Genomic DNA, 7,679 nt, shown 5'->3' on the forward strand with positions numbered 1-7,679 from the left:
TCCTTCCCAGCTCCTCCCTTCTCTCTTCTAGTTGCCCCAAGTCAGCAGCCTTCCTCCCCCCAAGACCCTTGCACCATGCCATCTCTGCGTTGGAGCAGCCAAGCGGGGCTTGAAACTTCCAAAACCATGAGCCAAAGTCAGCCCTCTCCTTTAAGGTGTAGGTGTAGTGTTTTTTCCCAGTGATCAGGAATGTGATTAAGACAATACCAGGAGCATTAAAAGTCTCGCGGTTCTAACCACCAGTATGTCTGTACTTTCCCATATAGGCCCTGGATATTGGGGATGAGCACAGATCTCCAGTTCTAATAGTCAGCACATCTCTGCACTTTGCCAGCCATGCCCTGGGGTTGGGGTCGTGCACCACTGCCCTAGGCCTAGCCTGTGGCTCATGCTTCTCTGCATCATCTTTCTTACCCACTTATCTCAAGCATACTGATAGCTACTGCCTTGTTTTTCCGATTTGTTTTGTATAAGGAACTAATTTAATACAGAAGAGCACAGCTGTATCCCAACTTTTTTGTTTGACAAGATATTCTGATGTCTCATTCTAGGGAACAGCCTAGTTGATATTTTAATAGGATTTCTGCAAATGGAAGCATGACTGGCCTATAAATGTGATTGTTCCATCCATGTTTTAGTTTCTCATTCTAGTCATTTATTATAACTAACGCTTAGGAATGAAAAACAGCCACCTGTAAGTATTAAATGATTTGTTAAATTATTTTATTAATGAAGTAAATTACTTCGGGCCCCAACAACGTCTTATCTATTTTTAAAAATGTTTGAATAGCCTTTATTTTTAAAAAAGTTTAAAGCTCACAGCAAAATTGAGCAGAAGGCACAGATGCCTCTCCCCACCGATAGATGAAGACTTCCGTCCTCCACAGGTTGTATGTTTTTACGATGAGTAAACATACATCGGCACATAGGCACCCAAAGTCCACAGCCTGCGTTTTAATTTTCTTTGCCCAATTGCTTAATCAGCAGTTTCATGTAGGGCTGGACATGAGAGGTTTAGCCAATGAAACCAAATCTTGTAAGTCAGTTTTACCTGCCAGAAACTAGCGGTCTGGAGTGCGCATCTGCGTTCTTCATGCAGCACTGCTTTCCTGAAGTAGAGACCTCCCTCCCTAAAACTATTCTGTGTAGCCGTTGTTTGTGAGGCCTGCTCTGCGCTGTGCCTTCTTGGTCTGATGAGTACTCTCCCTGAGCAGTGGGTTCTGGTAAGCCAACCACTAACGTAACTCCCTGGCATCGCATACACAGTGCCCCAGCCCCTGCGCACCACATTTGGTTCAGAAGTGAGGGTGTCCTAACCTGAGCTGTTCTGAGTCCTTCCCCAATAACTTTCAGGGTAGGCAGTTGTTTTGGTTTGTGTCAGGTGTCCCCCCGCCCCCAAAGCAGCTTCTGGTGTTTGTGATTGATTATTGTGGGTGTGGATGCTGCACCTGCCCTGGGGCAGGTGATTTGCGTTACAATATAAGGTGGGAAGAGAAGCTAGCTGCTTGAGCTGCTGCTACCTCTCCCTTGCGCTCTTGCTCTTTGCTGCTGCCAGGAAAAGTTGCTTTCTGCTATATACTGCTCTGCCTTGGACCCAGCAGAATATGGACTGAAACCTCCAGTAACTGTGAGCTAAATTAACCTTTCCTTCCTTCATTTTGAGGGTCAGGTATTTGTCCCGGCAGCAAGGGAAGAGTAACTAAGACAGCTATAAAGCCTAGGCTCCTGTTTCAGGGTATCAAGAGTGGGAAGGGAGTTCAATGGATGTTCCCACTACCCAGTGGGAAAAGCTAGTTTGCAGCAGGAAAGGATCAGTGCAGTTCAAAAGGAAGCTAGGCCAGTTGGAAGGAAGAGTCCCAGTAATGCTGTCTGGCCTGAATTGAATTTCATCTGAGCCAGGCTTAGAGGCTAGTGTGTTCCCTTTTCTACTTAAGCTGTTCTGCTGTGGATTTTAACCACTTGCATTAAAAGCATTCACGTTAATTCATTGATTTCTACTGAAAAATGGGTTGGAATCATGGATGATAAGGACAACTGTTCATATTTTACTTTTGCTTTAGCACTTCATTTTGTCTGTAAATGGAAATATAGACTTGATATAAATGACAGCAAAATACAAAAAAGGACCTTTGAATGATTCTTTAACACTTTATGGAAACCTCTAAATAAGTGATTTCTTATGAGGTTAACTAAATTATTAGAAATCAGTGTTCTTTATAATTACACAGAGCCTCTGTTTTCTCCAGTACTTTTTGGTTTTGAAAGGTACTGCACAAATGCCAGAATTCAATACACAAACAGTAGTTGGTTTAATGTGCGGTTTTTGGGGGGGAAAGGGGTGGGGTGGTACCAGGTATCAGACTCAGGACCTTGTATTTGCCAGGCAGGCGCTTACGCTGCAAAGCTTTCTCCCCGACCCTGGTTTAATGTTAAGCATGGAAAGAACTACCTAGCTATTTTGGGAAATTCCATGCCTCCTTTAAGCCACAAGGGTACTTGAGCACATGATGTGACCAGCTAATGTAGTCTCCCAATCATATTGCAGTAGGAAATGTTTTTAGTCTTGTCTTACATATGAACGTAGTCTGAAAATCTCATTATGGACAAATGCATGCAGAGATGCTTCTTTGAAATACAGAGAAAAAATGTGAAAAGTAAATATTACCTCCATTTCTCAAGTTCTGAGAATGATTTTCCTTAGGTTTTTAATGTCAAGAAAACAAAGCACTAATGGGTAGTTACCTACACAGGCAAAAGAGAGGAGGAAAATCATATTTGTAGCTCATGAGAGATGCTGTTACATCTCTCATGTAATACAAGTAATCCCATTCATAGTCAGGCTGAAGGTCTTTTTTTTTTTTTTTTTTTTTTTAATATATTTAGTACAGGGTCTACAGGGTCTCACTACACAGATTGGACTCATAGCGATCCTCCTGTTTTCAGCCTCCCAAACACTAGGATTATAGGCACACACCACCATGTTCAGTCTCAATTGCTGTCTCAGAACACCCCCAAGGCAGGGCCAGCACAGCACACTGGGGATGGAATCCCAGTCCCTGTACCTGTCCAAGTAGGTGCTTTAGTCTGCTGAGATATCTGGCCTGCCCTAAGGCCTATATTTCTTTGTATGGCCAGATTTAAATCTAGTCATTGGCAGGATAATGATTCAAATCTGGGATTCTCAACAGTACTCAATTTTAAATATTAGATCAACCCAATGAGAGCTCAGATGTCAGTGCTTGCTGATGAAGCAGCAGAAGGCAAGCATGCATTATTAGTGTAGTGCCTAGGACACCAAAAGAAAGAGGAAATTATGTATGAAAATATGAATAAGTTATTTAAAAGTATTAGCTAAATTTGAGTATGTTTTCATATGATGCAGTAATTCCACTGTTCAGTATATATTTAACAAAAATGTGCACACGTGTGCACCAAAAGATAGGTCCAAGAATGTTCAGAGTAGGATTATTCTGAGTAGCCAAAGTTGGAACCAACACAAAGATTCAAGTATGTATTATATTCATATGGTGGACCACCACAGAAATAAAAAAAAAAAATAAAACCACAGCTATGTTCAACATAGAGCAACCAAATTATAAATACTGAATAAGAAGTCCAAAAGAAATGCTCACTGTATGATCCTAACTATATAAAGTTCTAAAACAGCAAGCATAATCTAGTCAGAATAGATCTTTCCAACTTAAATGAAGTAGAATAACTGTTCCTTGTTAAACATTAAAAAAAAAAAAAAATTACACAAGCGGGAGACTATAACCCATCTACGATTTTATCTTTCTATGCATGTCCCTTAAACATCAAGAGGTAGGCTATAACTTTACCCTGGGAATCAAAAGAGACACACAACACTGAATCTCAGTTTTTATCTGAACCATATAGAATTGTACTCTTTTTACAATGGGAATACATTGTTTACACCTCTATAAATGGTTTGAACCTGGGGCTATGACCTGCTTTGACCAGTGGAACACTATAAGCCATGACATAGAAGCTTATGTAGCTCTTACCCGTTGGAGGGTTGGCCTCTCTGACATTACCAAAGGAAAAGAACCCAGGCTACCTGACTGGATAGCAAAAATTGTAGCCATCCCTACAGCCAACATTGAACCACGACCCTCGTGTGAGTCCCCACTAGCACACCAGCCTGCTGAGTCCCAGATGTGCATGAGTTCTGGCTTGTCTGGTACAGACCAGAAGGACCACCCAGCCATCTCTCAGAACTTCAACCACCAAGAAGTGTTTGCTCTAATATGGTGTCAGTTTTGGAGTAGTTTGCTGCATAAAAGCAGCGAACTGATACAATAATGATCTCTAAACTTACAGAACAGACCTGAGTATAAATCCCAAATATCACATCTAATTAATTTTAAAAATAATTCAGAGACTTTTTGTTCTAATTTTTACTCCTAAGTACTCAGTTTTACAGCATAAAACTTAATATTTAACTTCACCAATGATAAAATTTTAAAACATCTTATGGTTTTTGTCATTGTCAGTTTTTTAGAATTAATTTTGCCTCATATACCAGCCTCTTTGAAAGCCACAGGCACAATCTTCTAACATGTTATGGTTTCCCATATGGTGATCATTGTTTATATCTGTTTAGAAAGTTAGAGTCAAAATTGTACGTCAGCACATGCACGATTCTTAAAGGAGTATATGTCTTGCCACAGAAGTACTAATTTATAATAGAGGATTGTTGAATCTTCATTAAAACTTTGAATGACAGATCGATTCTGTTTGAGCAAATAGCACTTCTTTCTGTTCTCTTGATTCCCACTGGATCCTCTGATTTTACCTTATGCTACAAATAAAGCATAAAGGAGAAAGCTTAGGAAAAAATAGGCATGCATCTCTTTGCAATGTAGTAAGTAGCCATCAACTTTTATAATCTTAACTCTGAGAGGCAGGTGTCTTAAATCCGCATATTCAAGGGAATCCTATAGAATTAGTAATGTTACTCCCATTGTAGACCCCACTCATCCCTTGGTCACTGTTCCTCCGATGTGTGTTGCTAATCCTAGGTATGAGGTAGAGAAGAATGATGAATGGTATGTGGCCACAAGAGGCAATCAACCCGAATATACACTGCTGATAGGGGATCAGTAACATCATCTTTTCAGTGGTTCCTAGCAATATTGCAGAAAATGTTATCTCTATTTTTTTTTTTTTTTTACATTTCTCCCAAGCACTTTCATTTGAAAAGAGTAGACAAGCTAATGTGGTGGATGTTTTGAAATATGAATAATGATGTTTGTCTTTCCTCTTTTCCTCATCGCTTTCTTTATCTGGTGCATGACTTCATTAAATTGTCAGACAGGCATCCGTGTTTTCCTCAATGGGAGATGACCTAGTAGAACAGAGAACAGATGTCAAGTTTTTGCTCATGAGGTTCAAAATCTGTTGTTCATGAGTAAAGTAGAGATCTTTGGAAGAATATGTGAAGAGGCAGAATCAGCTTGTGTAATTCCCACCTAAGGTAAAATTAATCTGAACTTCAAGAGAAAGCAAATGTTCATAAGGTTGAAGTTATTGGAATTAAGGAATCATATGCTTTGGTGTCCATCCTGGTTGCTGGAAATTGTCAAGCCCTGGAGAATATTTACATCACCATAGCAGCAACGTGCCCTAGAAATTTCCAATACAGCAGTGAATATGCAAAAGAATCATAGGAAGCCTCATCTATTCCTTGCACGATTCAAGTTCTTTTGGAGATGGAAATAACCAAAAGCATTGCAGTGACTGTAACACTAAGAACCTGTGCATTTGTGGTGCTGTGCTAAAGAAGAAGTCACAGCAGCAAATGCAGGAAGGAACCTCCAACTAAAGGTGAGACAAGAACTCTGATGTTAATGTTCAAGATGGACCCGTGGCAGTCAGGAATGAGGCTTTCAGTCTAGAAGAGGTCAGAGGAAGATACAAAATCATGGTCTCACTGGGTTGACCTCAGATGGACTAAATTAACTTTTTTTTTTTTTTTTTTTTTTTGCCACTACACAGAATAGTTTGAAGTAGAGAGAGGTTGGATAAAAACAAAATGAGCATTTTGTTATCTACAGTGGAGGGGCTGTGTAGATCATGAAGATACTTGTAGCTGTGCTTTAGGGCATCACTGGATGCTCCACAGCCAAGAGCTGCAGCTGTGGGGTGGACCAGGAGAGAGAAGGATCTTAGGCAGCAGAGTGAGGGCTGGAGAGGAGTTGGGAAGGAGTCACAGCTGAGGGCCCTGCCTAGCGCAAGGCTCACCTGCACTGGACATAATCTCATGAAACATGTTATACTGAAAGTGACTTCATCAAGAAAACACTGAGGAGCCCTGGAATCAAATCCAAGTTACTGTAATCACTGTCTTGCCTGGAGACGGGGATAAAAATCCTTATCTGAAGAATTGGACAGGCAGAAGAGACACTCTTAAATTGTTTAACTGTGTATGCTGGTCGTTTTGCATCCATGTAAAGTGTAGGGTACACAGAGTCAGGGGGAAGCATTGCTTCTACCCTAACAAGGACAAAGTGAATAACTAGAAATTCGTGATTTTGGTTCCAAAAAAAAAAAAAAAAAGAAAAAGAAAGTTGACAATGAAAAACAAAACAAAACAAAAACAATTAAGGAACTCAGAAAACAACTAAGGAACTCACTGGCTGTATCCTTGGAGAAAAGCTGGAAGAGGAAAAAGATATCCCAGAGGCTAGGAAAAGAAAACTGGTTGAGCTTATTAGGATTCAAAAAAGATGAGCTAAAGAACAGGACAGCGTACCCCATTATCAAGCAATAGTCACTTGTCACCTGAGGAAGAACTGAAGATGGGAGAGAGGTTAGTCAGAGTACCAGGCAACTTAAAATATCTGCAACAGGGCCAGCTAAATAGCTCAGTGGATTAAAGCACCTGCAGGCAGGTGCAGGAGTAGAGGGCTAGATCCCCAGGCCTGCCATTCTGGCCTCGCCCCCGGGGCGCACTGAGAGGGCAATTGAGACTGGGCGTGGTGGCGTGGGCCTGTAATCCCAGCTCTTGGGAGGCTGTAAGCAGGTGGATCATTATGAGTCCCATCTAGTAGTGAGCCCCTGAATACCCTGTAGACCCTTCCCTAAAATAAAAAATAAATAAATAAAAAATCTGCAATAAACATGTGAAATGAACTAATAGGGAAAAAAACTGTGAAAAATAGAGATACAATATTAGAAAAGCTAGGGAAGACTGTACATTAATTGGCCTGTATTTTCAATCTGAAGAGTTAGAACAGGCCTGAGGTATGACTGGGTGGGAAAGTGCTTGTATAGAAAAAAATGAGGCTCTCAATTTAATTCCAGCAACAATAAAAAAGAAGAGGGCAGAGGAGAAAGAAACATAGCAGCAGCTAGAATAACCAGCTACTTATCCCAATATTAATAAAATACTGAAATCAGTAAAACAGGAAATTGAGAAAACAAGCAATGTATAATTTTAAAATGGATTCTTTGAAAAGATTAATAGAGCTGATAAATGTCAAATATAGTCAAAAGGAAGCTCAAATTGCCAACATTAAAAATAATAGGATATCATTACAAATTCTCTAGGTATTAACAATAAAGAATGTTATAAGGGCCAGGGAGATAGCTCAGTAGAATAAGCACTTGCCTGGCAAGTGCAGGGTCCTGAGTTCAATCCCCAGTACCACTATATA

General features: G+C 40.3%; 1 pseudogene; it reads right to left on the bottom strand.

The window, feature by feature from the left end:
• Positions 1-5,322: 5,322 nt before the first annotated feature.
• LOC101577317 overlaps positions 5,323-7,679 on the bottom strand; it is a 9,818-nt pseudogene continuing 7,461 nt past the window's right edge.

The sequence above is a fragment of the Octodon degus genome, unplaced genomic scaffold (assembly GCF_000260255.1).
Source record: "Octodon degus isolate 3935 unplaced genomic scaffold, OctDeg1.0 scaffold00065, whole genome shotgun sequence".
Taxonomy (NCBI): Eukaryota; Metazoa; Chordata; class Mammalia; order Rodentia; family Octodontidae; genus Octodon; species Octodon degus.